This window comes from Pelophylax lessonae (genome assembly GCF_965119305.1).
Source record: "Pelophylax lessonae genome assembly, chromosome: 2".
NCBI classification, from domain to species: domain Eukaryota; kingdom Metazoa; phylum Chordata; class Amphibia; order Anura; family Ranidae; genus Pelophylax; species Pelophylax lessonae.
In genome coordinates this window covers 442,786,137-442,810,268 of record NC_138769.1, presented here as the reverse complement: position 1 = coordinate 442,810,268, position 24,132 = coordinate 442,786,137, and the positions used below count along the sequence as shown (strand labels likewise).

The following is a 24,132-nucleotide window of genomic DNA, read 5'->3' as shown; positions in this document are numbered from 1 at the left end:
GCCAAGAGGAGGGGGACTGAGAAAGCAATAAAGGACAAGGTCTTGCATCACCCACATCAAACAAATCCATTTTAGGTAAAGATAAATTCTCTGCGTACAGTTTTATCAAAGGATCATCAATGCAGAATTCAGTCTTTATAGACTTTGACATGATACATTATATTGCAAAGCGATGACTGTGTGTGTGTAATTAAAAAAAAAAAAATACACTGCACAAAAATTTGAGGAACACTTTGAAAACACATCAGATCTCAATGGTGAAACAAATCTCATGCTGGATATCTACTGTATACTGGTATAGACTGCGTAATGTGTTAGGAACGGAAAGTATGCCACATCGTTTGTAGGTTGATAATTTTAATTTCCAACAGAGGGCTGAATTGAAAGACATGAAAAAATTATGCAGCAGGCTAATCCATTTTGCTAAAATGTCATTGCTTCAACTCAAAATGGTCCTTAGTAGCTTGTATAGCCCCCACATGCTTGTATGCATGCCTGACAACATCAGTGCATGCTCCTAATGAGACGATGGATGGTGTCCTGGGGTATTGCCTCCCAGATCTGGACCTGGGCATCACTGAGTTCCTCAACAGACTTGCAACCTGGTGGGGTCGGATGGACCGAAACATAAGAGGTCTCAGAGGTGTTCTATTAGATTTAGGTCAGTTGAGTGTGGGGGCCATTCAATGGTATCAATTCCGTCATTCTCCAGGAACTGACTGCATACTCTCACCACATGAGGCTGGGTATTGTCATGCACCAGGAGGAACCCAGATCATTTGGTCAGAGACATTCACACCAGTGGCCTGCTGGAGGTAATTTTTTAGGACTCCGGCAGTGCTCATTCTGTTCCTTGCACAAAGGAACAGATACCGGTCCTGCTGATGGGTTAAGGACCTTCTACAGCCCTGTCCAGCTCTCCTAGAGTAACTGCCTGTCTCCTGAAATTTCCTCCATGTTCTTGAGACGGTGCTTGTCAGACACAGCAAACCTTCTGGCAATGACACATATCGATGTGCCATGCTGGAGGAGTTGGGCTGCCTGTGCAACCTTTATAGGGTCCAGGTATCGCCTCATACTACCAGTAGTGACAATGACCCTAGCCAAATGCAAAATTAGTGAAAAACATCAAAGCCGCTGAAAAAGATTAACAACCCCCTCTGCTACTTAACTGACCAGATCAATATCCCAGGCGTTTAATTGACTTGATGCGATACTCTGATTAAAAAGTGTTCCTTTATTTTTTATTTTATTTTTTAATCTATCTATCTGCAGGTGAGGTAAACAGCACTACGGTACTCTTCCAGTGAATGCAATTTAGGCACTCTCAATGGCCATATAAATAAGTCCAAGGATTGCTGCACTTGTGATTTATTAAAAATGAAAAAAAACTTTTACATACCAAGTTGTTGCACAATGTTCCACAACAGTTTCCGGCAATAATGCTCACGCCCTTCTTCAGGTAGGAACAAACATAATGACAATTTCTTTACATCCATTTTATAGAGAAACTTTACACCAGGAACAAATAAGATATTAATTACATAATTAACTAAATCAAAAACCTGAATTCATCCTACTTCCTAGAGTGCAGGTTAAACGAGATGTAATCAACCTCCAACATCTTACAGAGAATATTCCAGTATTAACCTATTGTCAAAAAAAAAAAAAAAATATATATATATATATATATATATATATATATATATATATATACACACACACAGTATCTCACAAAAATTAGTACACCCCTCACATTTTTTGTAAATATTTTATTCTAACTTTTCATGTGAAAACTCTGAAGAAATAACACTTTGCTTCAATGTAAAGTAGTGAGTGTACAGCTTGTATAACAGTGTAAATTTGCTGTCCCCTCAAAATAACTACGCACACAGCCATTAATGTCTAAACCACTGGTAACAAAAGTGAGTACACCCCAAAGTAACAATGTCCAAATTGGGTCCAATTAGCCATTTTCCCTCCCCGGTGTCATGTGACTCCTTAGTATTATAAGGTCTCACTTGTGAATGTGGAGCAGGTATGTTAAATTTAGTAGACAAGCAGACTAAGGACATGGATACTGGAACCATGTCCTGTGGTCTGATGAGTCCAAGATAAACTTATTTGGTTCATATGGTGTGAAGTGTATGTGGCGGCGACCAGGTGAGGAGTACAAAGACAAGTATGTCTTGCTTACAGTCAAGCATGGTGGTAGGAGTGTCATGGTCTGGGGCTGCATGAATGCTGCCGTCACTGGGGAGCTACAGTTCATTGAGGGAACCATGAATGCCAACATGTACTGTGACATACTGAAGAAAAGCATGATCCCCTCCCTTCAGAGACTGGGCTGCAGGGCAGTATTCCAACATGATAACCCCAAACACACTTCCAAGATGACCACTGCCTTGCTAAAGAAGCTGAGGGTAAAGGTGATGGACTGGCCAAGCATGTCTCCAGACCTAAACCCTATTGAGCATCTGTGGGGCATCCTCAAACGGAAAGTGGAGGAGCGTAAGGTCTCCAACATCTACCAGCTCCGTGATGTCGTCATGGAGGAGTGGAAAAGGACTCCAGTGGCAACCTGTGAAGCTCTGGTTAACTCCATGCCCAAGAGGGTTAAGGCAGTGCTGGAAAATAATGGTGGCCACACAAAATATTGACACTTTTGGCCCAATTTGGACATTTTCACTTAGGGGTGTACTCACTTTTGTTGACAGCGGTTTAGACATTAATGGCTGTGTGTTGAGTTATTTTGAGGGGACAGCAAATTTACACTGTTATACAAGCTGTACACTCACTACTTTACATTGTAGCAAAGTGTAATCTCTTCAGTATTGTCACATGAAAAGATATAATAAAATAGTTACAAAAATGTGAGGGGTATACTCAGTTTTGTGAGATACTGTATATGGTAAAATAAGTATTAACCACTTAAGCCCCGGAAGATTTTACCCCCTCCCTGACCAGGGCCTATTTTGCTATTCGGCACTGCGTGACTTTAACGGACAATTGCGCGGTCGTGCGACGCTGTACCTAAACGAATTTGATGTCCTTTTTTTCCCCAGAAACAGAGCTTTCTTTTGGTGGTATTTGATTACCTGTGTGATTTTTTGATCATTCGCTATAAACAAAAAAAGAGCGACAATTTTGCAAAAATAACAATATTTTTCACATTTATTTTATATGAAATTCCCCAAAAAAAAAAAAAGTAAAAATCAAAATTTTTTAACATTTTAGGCCAATTTGGTTTCTGCTACATATGTTTGGTAAAAAAAAATCGCAATAAGCGTATTTTGATTGGTTTGCGCAAAAGTTATTGTGTTTACTAAGGGAAAGATTTTTGTCATTTTTATTTTATTTTTTTTAATGAGTAATGGTGGTGATCTGCGATTTTTTTTTTTTCTTGCGGGACTGCGACATTGCAGCAGACAGATCGGACCCTTGACTGACATTTTTACACAGGGGAGAATGACAGGCGGCTTTGTTTACATTAGCCGCCTGCCTTTCTCCCTCTCCACCCGACGATCGCGAGTGACCGGCGGACATCGGGTCCGCCAGTCATACGAGGGGGGGGGGGTCCGCGAACGAGCAGGGGCGGGAGCGCGCTATTCTTAGCAGCTTTATTTGAGAGTTTCCTTTGCTTTGTGTTTGGGAGCATTGTCTTGCTGAAATGTCCACCCTTGTTTCACCTTCATTATTCTGGTAGATGGTAGCAGATTTTTATCAAGAATGTCTTGGTATGTTTTTTTCATTCATCCTTCCTTCAATTACAAGAAGATTGCCAGTACCGTATGCTGAAAACACAGCCCTACACCATGATGTTCCCACCATCAAACTTCACTGTTGGTATGGTGTTTTTGGGGTGATATTACTTTAAACATGGTGTATATTATGGCATGTAAAGAGTTCAATTTTGGTCTCGTGGTCAGACTATATGCTCCCAGTATTTCACAGGCTTGTGAAATGTGCAGCAAACATTAACCACTTTACAACCGGAGGATTTTGCTGTCTTCCGTCCAGGCCACTTTTTGCGATTCGGCGCTGTGCGACTTCAACTGACAATTGCGCGGTCGTGCGACGCCGTACCCAAACGAAATTTACGTCCTTTTTTCCCCACAAACAGAGCTTTCTTTTGGTGGTATTTGATCACCTGTGCGATTTTTACTTTTTGCGCTATAAACAAAAAAAGAGCGTTTATTTTGAAAAAATAACAATATTTTTCACATTTTTTTATATGAAATTCCCCCCAAAAAAGATGTAAAAACCAATTTTTTTAAAAGTTTTTGGCCAATTTGTTTTATGCTACATATGTTTGGTAAAAAAAATCGCAATAAGCGTATTTTGATTGGTTTGCGCAAAAGTTATTGCGTTTACTAACAAAGGGAAAGATTTCTGTCATTTTTGGTGTTTTTTTTTAACGCGTAATGGCGGCGATCTGCGATTTTTTTTGCGGGACTGCGACATTGCGGCGGACAGACCGGACCCCTGACTGACATTTTTGACACTTTTGGGGGTACCAGTGACATTACTGCAGTAATCAGTGCTGTATATATGCACTGTTACTGTAAAAATGACACTGGCAGGGAAGGGGTTAATTTTATTGGAGAGGGAGGGGTTAATGTATGCCTGGTGCTTACTGACGTGTAGGGGGGGAGGTGACTATGTGATTCATGGACAGATCGGATGTCCAGCTATGCTGAACAGTCCGATCTGTCACTCCCTGTCACTATGGAGATCCGCCCGCTGTGTTTACACACAGCGGGCGGATCTCCAGACTCGATCCCCGACGATCGGGTAAGAGCAGCGGCGATCGCCGCTGCTCCTCCCCTGGCCCGACTCCCGCTGTGAATGAAAACAGCGGGAGCGAGCCTCCGGCGGCGCGCAAGCGCCGCCCAGAAGGGGAGGAGTCCAGTCACGTTAATACTACGTGACTGGACGGGAACGAGCCACTCTGCCGCAGTAGTATTACTGTGAGCGGTACTAGAGTGGTTAAAACAGCTTTAACATGCGTTTTGTTCAGCAATGGAGTCTTCTGTGGTGAGTGTGCATACAGGCCATAGCGGTTGAGTGCTTTACTGATTGTTTTCTTTGTAACAATTGTACCTACTAATTCCAGGTCTTTCTGAAGCTCTCCCCAAGTGGTCCTTGGCTCTTGGACAACTCTTCTGATAATTCTTCGTGGCCGATTAATGTTAGTTATGTTCTTTCCACTCCCGGATTATGGCCCCAACAGTGCTCTCTGGAACAGAAGTTTAGAAATCATTCTGTAACCAATGGCATCAGTATGTTTTGCAACAATAAGGTTGCAAAGGTCTTGAGAGAGCTCTTTGCTTTTCCCCATCATGAGATGTTTCTTGTGTGACACCTTGGTAATGAGACCCCTTTTTATAGGCCAGCAGTTGAGGCTGAACCAGCTGATGGTAATTTGCACTGACCAGGGGCAGGATTGCTTTCTAATTTCTGATAGATTTCAGCTGGTATCTTTGCTTTCCGTGCCTGTCTTGCTCCTCCCTTTCTTCATGTGTTCAATCCTTTTTCCTGTGTCATTCCATTTCATTACATATGATTTAATTTCTGAACTTTTGTTTTGGTTGCTTTTTATGTATGGATTGCATGGGTTGTTAATGACGTGGTAGCAATTTTATGTCAATAACACCTTTAGAAAAAGATTTACCTAGAAAAATGGTGATGTGTTCAATATTTATTTTACCTGCTGTATATACAGTGTATACTTTTTTTTAAAAAATATTTTATTAAAGTTCAGGAGGTCAGGGTATACCAGCACAGCTATATAATAATAGAAACTATCCTTTTTAAAAAGGGAAAAACCAATGCTTCCAGCAGCAAACAAGGCTTTACCTACAGGAAGGGTATCACTGGCTATCTCCCTGACCAACTTTTTACTACTCCACACATGTTCCCAGGAGTTTCCTGAATAAAAACCGGATTTCAAGTAAATTAACCCTGCCCCCCCCCCCCCCGTCCCTTAAAGGGACCATAACCTAAATACTGGGGCTATATATCACAGATCCTGTTTCCATTCTTGACATCTTCGACACATCTTCCCACCGCTACCTCCACCCGAAGGTGGTGGAGACACCACAAGATTCCATACAGTAGACACGAGAGGCCATCATAATTTTTATGCTTTCTCCAATACAGTTCTGCATGGACCTTCACATAGGGTTATGTGATAACGTCATGTTCAATGATGTGTGAGACCAGGTAGATCTGAAAAGATTTCCTTGTTTCTTTGTACAAATGTATTTGCTTTCTGAGTTTATGATCTGGACAGACTGGTAGCAATCTTTACCTGGTTGATATCTGCTGGGCATCCTAGATTGGCATCAACCAGAGTGAACACCTGTTCCTGGTCCTTCCAGGGTTTCATGTTCACGTGTTAGATTTGTAGGTTTTCTCTGGGCTGTTTTACCTACCCTACCTTTTCCACAACATCAAATGTTCCCTGCTATTTGACTTATAGTATAGCTACTCTGTCCTCTACCTGAACTCTCTCAACTTTGGTTGAATGGTTGTGCCATCTCTTCTGTGCCTCCTGAGCACTCTAGAGATATTTATTCAGCAACAGCATTAAATGTGTGATCCGCTCTTGCATTTGGGAAATATGTTCTATTATTTTTTTGTCTGTTTCCCCAGATCAAGCAATCCACAGGGGTCTCTGTTTTTAAAAGATGAAAATCCTGTGGATGCCTGGGGGACTTCCCATATGGCATATAGTACAAGAAGTAATCCTAAGCCTTTCCATCTCTCTGTGCTACATTCTAAACACGGAGTTCACAGTTTTGTTAGACCTGTTGACCAGGCCAACTGTGGGTGATGGAAGTCTGCAATGTACTTGAACATATGGAACAGCTTCCATGCAGTTGTCTTAGTATTTCTGAGAGTAACAGCCTTTGGATATCTAGTTGTATAATCGAGAACTACATGTATATATTCATGTCCTCGGGCTTCGTTTACCAGGAAACCAACCAGATTCATTGCAATATGCTGAATTGAGGTAGAGGTACCAATGGGGGTTTTTGAAGAGTGACACCAGTGTGGTTAACTGGCAAAGAGGGCAGGAAGCACATCTCTTAATCCCTCAGCCTTTAACACCAGCCAGTAAAACCAAATGGTTATCCTTTTGTCATCTCGGCCCACAGGTGTCCTCTCCATGTTGTGATCTAAATAAAGTGATTCTAAAGGATTTTTTTTTATCTTAAAATGAAAAAGAGGTTTTGCTTACCTGCCCAGAGCAGTCACCTCTTTGACAGTCCCCCTCTGGCACTGTCTGCTCCTTCCTCCCTATCCAGTCTCTGTGTTGCCCCTGCCCCCTCCTCACACGAGTTTGACTGCAGCAGGAGCCTATGGCTCCCCCTGCTCTGTGTTTCCTGTACAAGCTAGAACTGAGGAGAGCTTGGTCTGCAGACCTGGAACATTTTACCAACAACATTAACATTATCATCAACAATTAGTTTTCTTGTTTGTTTGGTAAGGATACCTTCATTTGTGAGAATGTTACATTTCTTCAAGTGACTAAGCTATACAGTTTATATTTCATATGCTTCCACAGTTTCAAAAATAAAGGTCTGTTCCATCTCACTTTAATATCATCCATTTTTTTTTCTTACCAACCCAATCTATTGTGTGACAGTTCAATAGGTGGTAAAATTGACACTGGCACAGGATACTTTCAAGCGTCCTCTTGTATACACACAACCTGGAGGGTTTTACAGTGGAGCAATTCTTGCAATTAGTCTGGTGTGCACAAGTGTTACCATGTTGCCTGACTGTAGCAAGGCCTTTTGATGATCTGGCTTACTTGCAAAGCACACTCAAATTGCCCCTCACATCGATCAAGGCATGTAGTGCGAACTTCTTTAACTTAAAAGGATGCCCTTTGGATAGTTACACATTGCATAGGCTACTCTTCTAGTGAACACTGAGCTAGAAAAAGAGCAATAGCTATTTTTGCATTTCCCAGAGACATCTGCAGCACTCCTGCAAGGTGGCTCTCTCTTTAGGCAATAAGCTGGGCTGTCAACAAGCAGGTACACTCCTGTTGGGCTGCAACTGCCTGTGCCATGGCCTTCTCATGTCTTTCTGCTTGTGTCTGGTTAGCTTGTTGCTGCTGTGCAGGAGCCGGGTCTGTGCGAGCTCCTTGACCAGCTCTTCTATCTCTCTTTCTTTAGAACATAGAGCCTGTGTGGTTTTAAACCACAGCATTCATAAGGTACACTGTCGCTTAACATTTTTAGTTTTCACAATTTAAATGACTTTTCCCAGCTGTAGCACTGTGTGCCTGCATCTGAGCACCAAATGTAAAATTCAGTGGGTGAGGGATGACCAGTGCGGCCATAAACCAAACACCAATTTTTTATTTTTTCAGTTGCTTTTTTTTAAATCAAAAGGCAATCGAACAATGCTTTGAGCTGCAAAGAAAAAGTGGCTTCTCTTCTGTACAATAATAAAACACAAAGCCCACTTAACTTCAGCAGTACAAAACAAACAAGTGGCTCCTCCACACATTCTCCCAGGAGTTTTTTTTGCATACTGTATATCCTCCTTCAAGTAGGTCTACCCTCTACTGCTCCAAAGTAGGACCATGCTAGGGAGATATATTGCCCGTCCTGGACAAATCACTGGCATCCTGTAATATGTAAAAATAAAACACATTATATATATATATATATATATATATATATATACAGGTCCTTCTCAAAAAATTAGCATATTGTGATAAAGTTCATTATTTTCTGTAATGTACTGATAAACATTAGACTTTTATATATTTTAGATTCATTACACACAACTTAAGTAGTGCAAGCCTTTTTTTTGTTTTAATATTGATGATTTTGGCATACAGCTCATGAAAAACCAAAATTCCTATCTCAAAAAATTAGCATATCATGAAAAGGTTCTCTAAACGAGCTATTAACCTAATCATCTGAATCAACTAATTAACTCTAAACACCTGCAAAAGATTCCTGAGGCTTTTAAAAACTCCCAGCCTGGTTCATTACTCAAAACCACAATCATGGGTAAGACTGCCGACCTGACGGCTGTCCAGAAGGCCATCATTGACACCCTCAAGCAAGAGGGTAAGACACAGATAGAAATTTCTGAACGAATAGGCTGTTCCCAGAGTGCTGTATCAAGGCACCTCAGTGGGAAGTCTATGGGAAGGAAAAAGTGTGGCAGAAAACGCTGCACAACGAGAAGAGGTGACCGGACCCTGAGGAAGATTGTGGAGAAGGACCGATTCCGGACCTTGGGGGACCTGCGGAAGCAGTGAACTGAGTCTGGAGTAGAAACATCTAGAGCCACCGTGTACAGGCGTGTACAGGAAATGGGCTACAGGAGCCGCATTCCCCAGGTCAAGCCACTTTTGAACCAGAAACAGCGGCAGAAGCGCCTGAGCTGGGCTACAGAGAAGCAGCACTGGACTGTTGCTCAGTGGTCCAAAGTACTTTTTTCGGATGAAAGCAAATTTTGCATGTCATTCGGAAATCAAGGTGCCAGAGTCTGGAGGAAGACTGGGGAGAGGGAAATGCCAAAATGCCAATCCAGTGTCAAGTACCCACAGTCAGTGATGGTCTGGGGTGCCATGTCAGCTGCTGGTGTTGGTCCACTGTGTTTTATCAAGGGCAGGGTCAATGCAGCTAGCTATCAGGAGATTTTGGAGCACTTCATGCTTCCATCTGCTGAAAAGCTTTATGGAGATGAAGATTTCATTTTTCAGCACGACGTGGCACCTGCTCACAGTGCAAAAACCACTGGTAAATGGTTTACTGACCATGGTATTACTGTGCTCAATTGGCCTGCCAACTCTCCTGACCTGAACCCCATAGAGAATCTGTGGGATGTTGTGAAGAGAAAGTTGAGAGACGCAAGACCCAACACTCTGGATAAGCTCAAGGCCGCTATCGAAGCATCCTGGGCCTCCATAACACCTCAGCAGTGCCACAGGCTGATTGCCTCCACGCCACACCGCATTGAAGCAGTCCTTTCTGCAAAAGGATTCCCGACCAAGTATTGAGTGCATAACTGAACATATTTATTTGTATTAAAAACACTTTTTCTTTTATTGGTCGGATGAAATATGCTAATTTGTTGAGATAGGAATTTTGGTTTTTCATGAGCTGTATGCCAAAATCATCAATATTAAAACAAAAAAAAGGCTTGCACTACTTCAGTTGTGTGTAATGAATCTAAAATATATGAAAGTCTAATGTTTATCAGTACATTACAGAAAATAATGAACTTTATCACAATATGCTAATTTTTTGAGAAGGACCTGTATAATCAGTCTTTTGTAAACATCACGTTTTGTTGCTAGATGTATTATGTAAGAAAAGTCTTTGGTTCTGTCTTTTCTGACATTGCATGATTTAGAATGCATACAATGTCTTTGGCTGAAGGTTAACTGTCATCGTCTTAGGAGGATGTCACTCCCTCGAGATGAGCTTTGTGTCTCAGCATGTTTTTTGTTGACAGACTGCTTCTCATCGATAGTCTGTTTTGTCAGTTGTACCAGTGGGGAAGAAATTGTTTAATTAAGACAAAGTTAATGATCACAGAAAGTTTTCTTACTTTACTACAGTTTCCTCCCCAAGAGAAATGTCACACTTGCACCAGACACCTAGGTAATAAAACAAATATTTTCCTGACATGGTATTGTACTGTCAGATGACATGCATTCTTTACCATGTTTGCCCTCTGTAGTATTGAATTTTTTAACTAGATTCACTAATATAATTTATAGTGGGAATTATTTATACTGTTATCCTACTATGCATGTTCCAATAGTCAAACATCTTTGACATTCTATATTTATAACCTACAGAACTTTTCAGCTGACAAGTATGCGTTCTGCATTTTATCCTTGCAAAAGCTTGCCTTTAGTGACATACATATGACAAAGCTTTTCATGCAATTTTTATTTCCTAAACATGGAATAAATGTTCAAATAACATGAATTTGGTATATGTATACAGGGGTATAGTCTTATATAATTTGCTGAGTGTCATGTTGCATACAACTTTTTACCTACTTTTAAATCTGTTTTACAGCTTTGTCTATGTTTAATATTTGTGTACAATATTGGAGTTGTATAAAAACCCTGGTCTAACCTGTGGCTCCTCAGCTATAGTGGGCCACCGTGTGTTGCAAAGCATGCTGGGACTTTAGTAAAAGCAGGGCTTGGCAATTGGGAAAATCTATATTCACATTTATAGAGTAGTGGAAATCAACTAACAGGGCCACCATACAAAGCATTAGACATTTGCTGTGCAGGTAGGTCTGTGGGGTGCTGGGGTCCACAACATTTATCAGTTTTAGTGCTCACATCTTTTTTTTTGAATTTTTAAGATTTTATTATATTTTCAAAGTGATACTGCAGCTTAGAACTGGATGACTTGTCCCTTTCTCTTCTTGTCTCCTCCAAGCTCAAAGTGCTTGCATCTCTTTATAGCCAACATCCACTTTGATTGGCAGTTGGAGTCAACACACTCGAGCCTCAGCACTTGGTGGTCTTTGCCTTTTTACGGAAGATTGGCTTGGTCTGCCCACCGTAGCCGCTCTGCTTGCGGTCGTATCTCCTCTTTCCCTGGGCATAGAGGGAGTCTTTCCCTTGTACTGGACGACCTTGTGGGGCTGATGCTTCCCACCTTTCTTGCAGTAAGTTCGGTGGGTTTTAGGGACGTTCACCATCTTGGCCGGCCGCGTAAAAGAAGGGCAGTGCTCACGTCTTGCATTGTAATTTCAGACAAGCACCAAACCAACAAGAGGTGTGGACATAGGTTATAATAGCCTGTTTTCCTGGTACCCATCTTCATTTCAGTATGATGGAGAATTGGTGTTGGATGACACTCATTTTAAGACTGTGATGTGAATATGGGAGCTTCTATATTTACAGTGCCTTTTTTTCCTTTTTTTTTATTTTTCTTTAAAATTATATTCCTACTCCTAGCAACATTACTGAAGAATCACTGCCATAGAACAAACATGCAGAAAGTGAAGTCTTCAATGGTTTCCTATCCTGCATTCTTGATTCACGTTAGTAAATTGTTGGGTATTAAAACCTGAATCCAAATGAGGGGGCTGCAGAGCCTGCACATTTAAAAACAATTCAACAATGGCAGCACCCACATTTCTAGTTAAAGGAAGATGAGTAACTTACTCCCCCTCTTTCCTCTTCCAGCATTTTCTGTGCAGAAAGTCTGCTTGTCATTCCATTTAGTATGAAGACATACTGCTTCTAATTTTGCTTTCTTTTTAAAAAAACCTATGTAACCCTGTTTTGGGGGGGGGGTTAAGTAATTAAGAACCAGAATTTTTGCTAAGTGGAAGAGTGGGTTTTGTTAAGGTTGTGTCAGTGCCTCCAATCTGGACAGTGCCTCTTTGAACAGAGGGGATTCCTTTCCTGGGAAATTACCCAGCAATCTGATCAAAGTAATTGGGAGCAGAGGAACTACTGCAACCATCATATAACATTAATCATAAATGTATAGATGCACACCAGTATGGAAATAATACAAGCCTTATATAAAAAGAGATTAATAACAGTACATACATCCAATGTACAAACTGGTAATATCAGCAAAGGACCCAGCAAGAGTCCTGGTGGAATTGTGCAAAAATACCCAGGTACGCAGGTAATGATGGAGATATCCCCAGAAGAATGTTGCAGGGGCCCCTGAGGATGATGGCGATGCATTCCAGGCTTGTTGGACTATGGTTGAAGGGTCTTCCCATCATCTAACAAGCCTGGAACGCAGCTTTTGAAATTTGGCCGGTCAATGCTGAGCTGGTGGGATTTTGATCCATCCTGTGGCCAGCTTTAGTTATCTGGTATGGTGTATGTAAGATAACAAAGGGACAGATATGCATCTGTCACCAGTCTTTAGATATACACAGTATATATACTGTATCTGCCCAGAAGCTTTGGGCACCAAATCTAAACTATTAAACATAGCAGCGCTTGCCTTATAATCCCTGCTTCTGGTATGGATTTAGCAACAACTCTTCCATGAATGGGACATGTGTCTCAGACTTTCTCTCTCTCTTCACTGCCTCAGTCTGGGGTTTTCAACCCAAAAATCCAGATAAAGGAAGTACTATACATAATTCTGTGATAAGCAGCACAGCTATTTACAAATATTGACTGTAGAGGACAGCAGATATCTACACACAGTGCTTTTTCACACAGCATTACATTGTGGTGGATAGCAGCAAGTGTTTTTTTTTTTTTTTTTCACTTTAAAGGCTGGAACTGTTTCTAGTTGCTTGCTCTGGTGTGTGATGATATTTCCATGTTTATGACCTTGTTAAAGTACATATATATGTTTGCTGAACAATTTACCAAGTTTCCTCAATATATATATCTATATATATATATATATATATATATATATATATATATATATATATATATATACAGTAGATGTCCCCCATATAGCAGGTCTGTAATTACCTTGTCCAAGTGCTGTTTTGGCCTACTTTGTCCGCAACCTGTCCAGTACAAATCCTAGTACAAAGCCTAGCTGACGGTTCCTGCTCACTAATGTCCCATAGACTTGAAAAAGAGTGTGTTCCCGCTATATGGGTACATCCCATTCAAGTCTATGGAAAATAAGTGTGCAGGCACTGGTAACCCAGCTCTAGAATACAGGTAACGCAAAGGCTGTAGACATCTAACAAGGTAGGTAGGATTCTTCTGGAGTAAGAAACTCACATGAACTTTAAACATAGGTATTTCAAGTTTGTTATTGAAATTTTCTAGTGACTATAATTGCCATAATTTTTAGGTTGATGTTTTGTTTTCATTGTATTTTAATAAAAATAGCATTTGATTCAGAGTACAGTTGAGTCACGTTGGTGTATTTTTTTTTCTCTGCAGGTTTGGGTGCTGTCATAAGAAGCAATGGTAAGTGCTTTGGGGCAGGTATGACTTCTCAGGAAAAATTGTTATGAAAAGTGCTTCATATTGTTAAACAGTAATCGGTGGTCTGGTGTTGAGGTGACACACTTGGTTTTTGCAAATCTAGGCTTAAAGGGTTAAACAGTTTGACTGGATGTGTCACTGGCACTTTTCATGAGTGCTTACCTTGGCTGCCCCCTTCTTAATGCATTTGAGCTGTACTATAGCGTCCATCAATTAAAAGCTCTCTGCTTTTCATTGCTGGAAGCTATAGTATAGCTTTTATGAAGCTAGGCGGGGGGTGCAAAAGGTGGACATACTGTAGCTGCTATTCTTGATGAGTAGCTGTGACCGGTCCAGCCTATTGTATTAACCCCTGCAGCACCAAAAGCTTATTAGAGGGGAGAAGAGGACTTTGTGCTGCTGGCTGGTCTCGTTGAAATCCAAAGGACACATTGAATGAAAGTGTTGTCCCCTGTGCTAATTAAAAAAAAAAAAAAACTAAACAGGCTTTTTATGTGAAATTATTTATTACAGGTACCTATATAACACTGTGAATTTACACAGCGCTTTACACATATACAGTATATTGTATATTCACATCAGTACCGGTCCTCAAGAAGCTTACAATCTAAGGTTCCCAACTCACATTCATACATTCTGGGACCAATTTAGAGAGGAGCCAATGAACCTACCATTATTTCCTAATAGCTCACCCAAGCATTAGAAAAGGTGCAGGGACTTTTTTCCTTGCATTTTCCGCTACTGTGCCCATGCAAACGTGGCTACAGGGAAACTGCAATAGTGTGAACCTAGTCTTATAAGGAGCTACAGTTGGCTGTTCATAGAGCTTTTTTCATAAATCCATTTTTTTTCACTCAATATGCATGTTTACTGAATACGTTGTAAAATCGTTTAAATTAGCTTTGTTTTTCTCAGTGACCTAAATTTCCTCATCCATCACCCTCTGCAAAGCAAATAAAACTCAAAACTGGGAAAAAAGGAAGGTGGGACAGAGTACCAATATTTTCCACTCACTCCTATATACTCATATATGTTGTTCTGAGTGATGTATCACATGCACTGTGTTCAGGAGGGCAGGTGCTTAGACAGGGCCGATGACTTCAAGCTGAGTTCAACGTGTATTAGGGGGCAGAGTTATGACTTCCTAAAAACGGCAAAAGCCCCAGTCTTTTTTTTTTATTTTAAAGATACAGTATACCATATATATATATATATATATATATATATATATATATATATATATATATATATACACACACCATATACGGTGGGACTATGTTGGGCAGCTATTCCAGCCCAGTCTCACCGCATGGCAAGGCAACATGCCATGTCTCTGGTGTGCCTGGTTCACACCACTGTGTTGTGTTGGTGTGCTGGCGCTGTGCATTGAAAAAAAACTTCTGCGTGCAGAACTTTGTTTCCATTGTTGCACAGTGCGAGGCAATCAAGCCGCCTCGTACCACGCAGCTCACAATTGAACTTCATGAAATGTCTCTGTGATATTTCAATACAGTTCATTTAACAAAAACAATGGTGAACAGTACGATGAACCAAGAGCCTTGGATCCGTCGATCCTGCTGGACTGCGCGGCACACCAGCACACTGTCACTCATTACTGACCTACTTCGAAAATGCTTGTTGCTTGGCTGGCTGTGGTTTCAGTACTTTGAATCACTGACCCTGATCATGAATGTGGCAAGTGAAATCAGAACCCCTGATTTGCACGCTTGTTCCAGATCGATGGGTATTGATGCCAAAAAAGTGAAAATTTCTATCTACATTTCAGTGCTATTGGTACTTGGTAGTAATATAATCATAAATAATTCAGCAGTGTCAAGCCTGTGAATGGTAATTAGAATACATATAAGGAAATGTTTAATAATTTAAGAAGAGAATATTAAGTATTCTACTCCTAAAAATTTTCTCTTTAAAAGGCTTATCCAGGGTAAAAAAAAATGCTCTCATAGTCACTTGTTTAGTTTACAGCTTATTCTTACATTATTTCCTATAGTAAGATTTATATGACAGCAGGAGTGATTGACATTTTACAGTGCTTTTAGTTATTACATGAAATGGCTTAATTGTGACCTCTTCCTTGGACAATAAATTATATAACTGTCTAAAACATAATTTACATTCTGTCCTTTTTAGTGACATGCAATTACACTCTTTCTCCACAAGATGGAGCATTGCACTCTTTAAGGCATTCTGCAATAGCTCTAAACAAAAAATTACTTTTTTATTATGTAACAGAAAAAAACTTTGCTAATACTTTTCTTAACATTTTAGAAGGGCAACCTTGAAAGTCACTGATGTTTTCTCTTGCCATCCTAAAAATATACTTAATTCCTACATTCTAAGGCTTCATCCACACAGCCACAAGAGGATGTACAGCATCCTCCGCATACAGAACTAAGTACACTCCTGTGACCTACAGGAGAAATATCGCCAAAAAAACGTTTTCATGCATTTACTTAAATGTTCATTAACATTTTACATGACTAGTTCAGGTATTTTCCTGGAAATATAAAAAGAAACATTGTGCATTAACACATCCAATAATTTCCTCTTCCCTGGGAGCATGCAGATTGCTCCTTCCATACTCCTTGCTTACCTCAGGCTCTTTATCTTCTGTGGGAAAGTCATTCTCCCTCCCCATGTCCTGTTGCTTGTGAAACATTTACAATCCACCTAATGAGTGGGTTCAGAACTGCCGACTATGGCTGCCTACCACATATTTCCTTGGTAACTGACCTCTCTTCAGTTAGTGACTGGGCAGTTCCTCAATTGCACTTCTCCTTCCTCTTCCACCAGGGTTGGGTGTTTTTTTTTTTTTTGCCTTCTATTCTAGGGTTTCTGCCCTTGTCACAAATCGCACCACCGCCACCTTTTTTTTTTACAGGTGGCTATTTGAGCTTCTGTTGATGCTTCCTTCCACAAGGTACTCTTGTTGTTAACTGTCTGTTCGGGTCTGTTGACACTTCCTCTTTTTTTTTCTCTGGGCCTGTTGCCAATGTTGTTGTTTTGTTGCCTACCCCTCAATATATTGCTTAGGTACCTCCCATGGTCAAAAAAATCAATACCTGTGTCCTAATCTGTACGATTAATATATTAGGATTATTGATGGACCTGCATACTCCATATCTTGGAGTACAGTACACAGGATCCTCCCATCTTTCCTCTGAGATCTTTTTATTGCTTTCTAAAATATTGGAGCCTTAGGCATAGCTCCCAACTGTCCCTAATTTCGAGGGACTGTCCCTGATTTGTAACAAAGTCCCTCTGTCCGTTCTAATCTATATAGTTCTATATAAAATGCACAATTTATCTTTTAAAAGGTTTCCCAGTGCTAAACCTTTCATCCAATTTCTAAATTGCTGCATTTGTAGTTGTCAAAAGCCAGTATAAAGGAATAAAAGTGTCTTTGCCAGTGTCCAATCACCTAAATATGTACTGTACTCCAAGATATTGAATTTACAGGTTTGTCAAAGTAGGGAAGGTTCAGGACTCCTGTCAGGTTTTACTGGCGTCAGAGGGTCTGCTATAAAGCAATTTTCCATCACTTCCTGTCCTAGGTACATGCTTTTGTTTTGTTTTTTTAACCAGACAGGAAGTGAACAAATCTCTTCAATGGCACAGACACAGTAAAAATGCTCTTTATAACCTTTAATTAAAATAATTCTAGAACCTCTGTCAGCTTTTTATTGATGATTACCCCCCCACTCCCTGTCTGGTTGTCCTCCACAGCAGACTGTGAGGGGAAATCTCTTAACAGTGCTCTGTATAGTAGTTAAACCGAATGGGGGTCTAATCCTTCCTAATTCTATCCAATGATTTGGGTATAGATATACTTTAGGTGGTTAAATAAAAAAATTCTAGGCAATATGTAAAGTCTATCAGCTGCTACAGCAGTCCTGGAACACTGCAAGAAGGAAAAAAGCAGAGTATGCCAGGAGGTGATATTCACATGATGAGGCTGTCTCCAGGTTTGCCAGAAATTACAGGAGTATGTGGAAAGAAAGGAGGGAATACACTGCTAAACTTTTCAATCTGTATGAAAGGTTTCCTTTTCAAAAGGATTTTCGATTTTGCAGTGATATTTTCTAAGCTGATATACCCAAAGAGATTCTGATATTTAATTTCATATTACAATGCAGAGTTTGCATAAATATTGATAATAAAGGCAAAAACCCCTGTTCGACATAGGAAAAGCTGCAATAGAGTCTTCAAGACAGATTGAAGGAAAATCCAAAGTTATACTGTTGTCAGCTGAACAGCAATAGAGGGGAAGTCTTCCAGTGGGAGAACCTGTTCTGGTGATAACTAAGAGGAAATTTCAAATCACTTTTCAGAGATTTTTAAATTATATTCTGCTGTGTCTCTGGGACTCTCTTGAATTGGACACAGACCTAAAAATAGCTACAAGGTGTTTTATCAAATGTTTATCCACTTTAAATAGTTAGTGGCCATCACAACATAACAGGAGGAATATAAATATATTTTGTTCTACAATGAGTTAACAACCAGGTTTTATGGGGTAAAAGTTAAAATAACATTTTATTTATCAATCATAAAACACATTGCAAAAACAATACAAACAACATAAGCTGCCGTCCATTATAAGTATTGCAACTGCACCAATAGTTGCCTTTCTGTTTGTATGCTGCAAACAAGTTTATAATATGTAATATTTTTCAGCCTTCCAGAATAATTCACTCACGGCACCTGTTGCAAATGTTTTGAGTAGATAAACTTTAATAATATCCAGCAAGAGTGTTTTAAGCCTCCTTTGATTCCCTCCAGTGCTATCCAAAGTGTCCTTTGTCTGCTCCCAGGTTGAACCAACCTCTGACATGTCCCTACTGTATTCTACTCCTCCAACACACAGACTCAAGCAAGCATAATTCCAAGCTGTTATGTGGGGGTCAGTCTACACAGTTGATTCTGAGTCAATATAGTAAGGAATAGATATAAAGATACAGGCCTAACCATAGGACATACTGTAGACTGGATAAATTCACATCCCTATGTTTTCCAGGACCCTGGCTTTTTCAAGGGATTGGGATTTTAATCTCTTTAACATGCGCTAAGGTTACTGAGGATAGTAAGAAAACAGCCATGATCCTGTCCCCAAACTCTTAAGACATGGTGTTCTAGATGACTTCCTCGGCCCAGTATGGAGAGTGTTTAAAACAAAATTAGGCGTCATTACTTTTGTTAGTTTTGTGGTTTCAACAGGTTTTACTTTATTATGTGTAACCCATGATACCATATTGTAATTGGCTGCTGTAAACGTCTAGTAGTAGGAAGTTACATTGCAGAGTAAAAGAGTGCATAGAATTTGATTTACTGTCATGTGATTTCTGTTATAGCTGAGAGTCGAGAGAAGAGAGCTGTGCCAAACTGGAGCATGACCGCTTCTGATTTCTATGGATGGGTGGAAGAATTGCGTAGACTGGCTGCCTATGACAGGACTGATGAAATGGCCAAAGTTTACTGGGCTCACTTTCCCATTGCATCTCATTTAGGCTATGATGAGCCTGAAGTTGAAGATTAGTTGAATCAGTGGTCTCATCTCTCGATGTCAATGTAAAGTTGCCATGGAGCATACATTGCTATTACAATGTTCAGTACCCCTGCTTATAATAAATACATATATTTGCTGATGTATATTTATTATGTGAATTTTTCTTTTTCTTAGAGAACAATAGCTATTTTCTACCTTTTTGTTTTATCCTGATTATTCCTGCAGATGTTGCCAGAATTATGAAACTAATAGATAACTAAAGAAAAAAAATCAAGCAATTCTGAATGGACCAGTAAAAGTAAAACACAAATATGTTTATGTAAAAGAGAGAATTTTTGTATAGGTAAACAGAATTCTATGGAATTGCTGGACAAAAAAAAACAAGCTGAAAAAATTGAAAGTATCTCCACTAGCTTTCAATCTCAGCTATGTTTGTTTATGACACAACTATTTATCTGTGTATGTCTTAAAAATAAACCTATTATTTAAAAAAAATCACTTTTCTCTTTCATTCATTGACAGACGCAGCTCCTGATATTCATAACCATTGGGTTCTATCTACTGTCCCCTACAGGAGTAGGACACTAGGCATAAAAGAATTCTGGCTACACCCATGGGCAGTCCCAGGGGGTATACTCCCTCTCTCTGCTATAGCCACTCCAGCAACTTTTTTCTGCCAAGTCAGGAGTAAGGATCTTTGGCCCCTCCTTGGGTCGGTCAGACCCCCAGGTACCCCTCCTTTCCACAGGCATCACCCTTGCTAAGTTCTTCATCCTGCCCCCCCCTCCACGCTGGGGCTATTAGGGTGGTCTGGCCACTCTCCTGGAATGGGGGCAGGGTGCTAACTGGCGATGGGGGATGGGCCGACGATGACTAGATGATCAATTGTGGCGGGTTGTACCTGGCGGAGGCTCCTGCCAGGGCCCCCGACCTGCCAGGATCTGTCCTTGAGGCCTGGGTCCCTGTAAGCCTTGTGGTGCCGCCATTTTGTTGTAGCCTGTGCGTTTCTATACACGGCGGCCATGTTTGTGTAGTTCGGCAGCCATTTTCTCGTGGTTTCCCATTGGAAATTGCGGTGGCCATGACAGTGGAGCCCTGTGGGTGGCAATTTTGGTGGTGGGAGCTCCTCCTCATCTCCTGGTGCTGATTCCTGGATCATTTTACTTCCTGATCGCGAATATGTAGTGCAGATTCTCCTGGTGGCTGCAGGTGCCTGTTTCTGTGGATGGTGAGTCTGGTGTGGTCCTCCCCCTCTCTGCTGAGGATCGCTTTGTGCCTGGCGACCAGGTGGTGCTGCCAGCGCGGTGGGGGTTGTCACTTAGCAGTGTTTTACATTTTTTGTGGGGACCCTCTGGTGACTCAGGAAGTCTTTTGGAGCACATTTCCCCACCCGATACTCTCCCTGAGGCTGCGGGGCCCTCTGGGTCCCAACCATCCATCCATCCATGGAGTCCCTTGTGTTCTGGGTGGAGGTGGCTTGCGGGCGACGGGCTAGAAAAAAACGCCCCCATCTTCCCCTGCCTCATCTGTCTCCTTAGATCCTGAATATGATTCGGCCACCGAGGACGTGGGTCACCCTTTTGGGTCCGCAACCATGCGCCTGGAATCCCCTGATAGTGAGGATGATTCCTCCCATGTCTGCGACCGCGCACAAAAAAGGCGCTGGTGGATGCACTGATTGTATCTGTGCGTGAGACCCCGAAGATGGAGGATGCGACAGAGGTGCAGGTGCCCTTTGGATGGCTTGTGAGTGCAAAAGCGGCAAAGGTGTTTCCTTTCCCTGCCTATTTTGACAGAATTGTCGCTAAAGAGTGGAGACGTCTAAAGCGTCCTCGTGGGGTCCCTAAGCGCTTTACTAGGCGTTACCCCTATGAGGAGTCCCTTCTTAAGAAGTGGACTGTGTCAGCGGTGGTGGACCCTCCAGTTTCCAGGGTAAACAAGGCAACCATGATTCTTGTTGAAGAGCCCCTGGCCTTTAAGGATCCAGCTGACTGGAATGCAGAGACTATGACCCACACTATGTACACTCTGGCTGGTTTGGCAATGAGGCCGTTATTCATTATTGCCCTAGTGTCGCAAACTCTGACCGAGTGGGCTAAGCTCCTACACTGTGATGTGGAGGGGGAACAGCTCCCCCCTGCCTCTGCTGAGCTGGCGGACCTGCTGGTCCAGGGACTGCAGTTTATCTGTGATGCCTCTTTGGATGTGGTTCCCGTGATGGCTCGCCTCTCTGTTTTGTGGTCCTTCTGCGTGTTTTTTGGCTTAAGTGCTGGTCTGCGGATCAGACTTAAAAAAACGCCTTAACTGATCTTCCTTTTTAAGAAGATCCCCTGTTTGGAGCTACCCTGGATGACATTATTAAAGGACTCACAAGGGGGAGTATTTGTTGTAGTATTTGTCGTAGACGTGGGCCTTCCTTCTCAGCTTGTAAGAAGTTGTTTCGTCCCTCAGGATCGACTGACAAGGGCTCAAAGCCTTTCAGGGCCTCTTCTGGAGGATCCAAATGAACCTGGTCTGCCAAGCCAAGATCGGGCTTCTCCAGACCCGGGGACAAGGCTCCTTCTGCATGAAGGTGCGCCCTTACCCGTATCAGGGGTGGGGGGGGGGCGTTTTCACTGGTTTCTGGACCCTTGGACTTCCAGGTGCAAAACAAGTGGGTCCATGAAGTCTTTTGGTCCGGCTACAAGATCGGGTTTAGCACTTGTCCCCTGGCAAAGTTTTTTCCTTCCAACTTGCGCCTGTCCCCAGACCGCTTACAGGGCCTGTTTGGGGCGCTACAAGACCTGTTACTTAACGGGGTGATTGTCCCGGTTCTGGCCTCGGAACGTTTTCAGGGTTTTTACTCAAATCTGTTTGCAGTTCCCAGGAAGGGAAGGCAAGGCGCTAAACTGCATCAGGGGGATTTCCTCGCCTCTATCGATATCAAGAATGCCTACCTTCACATTCTAATATGTGCCAGTCATAAGCATTTTCTCCACTTTGCTGTGGAAGAGGAGCATTATCAGTTTGCGGCGTTACCCTTTGGTCTCACATCTGCTCCTCAGGTCTTCACAGAAGTGTTAGCCCGGTGCTAGCTTTGCTACGCCAACGGGGGATCGTGGTATTGGGGTACTTGTACGATCTCCTTCTGCGAGCGGAGTCTCCCTCTGCTCTGGTTGAGAACCTGGAGTTTACAATATGAACTCTGCGGGAGTTCAGCTGGATTCTGAATTTTCAGAAGTCTGCTCTGGTTCCATCCACAAAGCTGGACTATCTGGACCTGACTCTGGACTCGGCCTTAGCCAGAGTGCACCTTCCCGTGGATAAATTCCAGAAATTGCAGGCTGAAATTTGCCTCCTGCTGTCCAACAAATGGTCATCCCTCTGGACTTGCATACGGGTGCTGAGCCTGATGGTGTCTACCTTTTGAGGCGGTTTGCACAGTTCCATAAGAGGTCCCTGCAAAGGGAAATTCTGACCAAATAGGACAAGACTCCGCAGTCTCTGGACAATCAGATTCGGCTGAGTCGGGGGAAGGAAGGGGTCTCTGATATGATGGCTTTGTTCTCCAGCGCTTTGGCTGGGAATTTCCTTCCTCCCCCTGTATTGGACAGTGGTCATGACGGATGGCAGCCTGTCTGGCTGGGGAGGCATCCTCTGCAAGCATTCTGCTCAGGGGATCTTGACACTGGAAGAGTCAGACTCCCGACCAATGTCTTGGAACTCCAACCGATCAGACTGTGAATCATTGGACGGATCGTCTTCAGGGTTGTCCAGTGCGCATTCAATCGGACAATGCCATGGCTGTGGCTTATGTCAATCCCCAAGGGGGAACAAGAAGTGTCCTGGAGGCTCTGGAGGTAGCCTGCATTCTAAGTTTGACAGAATGGTTCGTTCCAGCCCTCTCTTTTTAAAGATATTTTTATTAATGCAAAGGTATACATACAACAGCCAAAAAACAATGGCAACAAGGCAGTTTACAAATGACAGTAAATATAAAAGGAATTACATACGCAATGACCAGACAGCCATCAGTATAATCAAGCATATTAAACCATCTCGAAACTGTGTTAGAAAATAAACCCAATACCCCCCCCAACCATCCGACCTATACAGAAACAAAATTGTAATTTAAGTACCATTACCGTATTAAGAACATATAAACCACCAAGCGACTTAAATTGGGGCCAGGCATTAAGCACCAACATGGAGCAGCAACAATACTTCTCAGATATCTTGCATGGGCAAGCAGAGTTTGCAGGGTCACCCACAATCATGTTTAGGAATTCCCCCCTTAAACTAGATCCTGTCTACACCTCCAGGGATCCCGAAACCGAGTCTACCCAGACCAACCGTATTTTATCAAATTTTTTCGGGCATCCCCTAGCCAAATAGGTAAGCTTGTAGAAAGGTAATGCATTATTAATGAGAGAAATGCAAGCCCCCACAGAGGGGGGATCAGGATTCTTCCACTGCAGTGCAATCATCTTTTTAGCATAAAAGAACAGGATACGGGACAATACCTTCTGAGATTGCCAGAGGCCATCCTCAGACAGGTTTCCGAGTAAACACCTATCAGAAGAACAGACATTCAGAAGAGCCAGCTTTTCCTCCATGAGTCGGCATACCCCCTTCCAGAAGTCTTGGACCCTGGGGAATGCCCACACCATATGAAAAAAAG

At 41.9% G+C, this 24,132-nt stretch overlaps 1 long non-coding RNA gene and 1 pseudogene across 2 annotated transcripts in view; one reads left to right on the top strand and one right to left on the bottom strand.

The window, feature by feature from the left end:
* The window catches only part of LOC309545205, a 40,387-nt gene extending 21,005 nt beyond the window's left edge, over positions 1 to 19,382 (top strand). Inside the window, exons 2-3 of the long non-coding RNA XR_014224880.1 lie at positions 13,901 to 13,927; positions 19,318 to 19,382. This is a non-coding gene — a long non-coding RNA (uncharacterized lncRNA). The remainder of the gene's footprint in view (positions 1 to 13,900; positions 13,928 to 19,317) is intronic.
* LOC309545193 (large ribosomal subunit protein eL42-like) lies at positions 11,351 to 11,712 on the bottom strand (annotated as a pseudogene). Its single transcript has one exon. The product of its transcript is annotated as a large ribosomal subunit protein eL42-like (transcript).
* Positions 19,383 to 24,132: the final 4,750 nt, after the last annotated feature.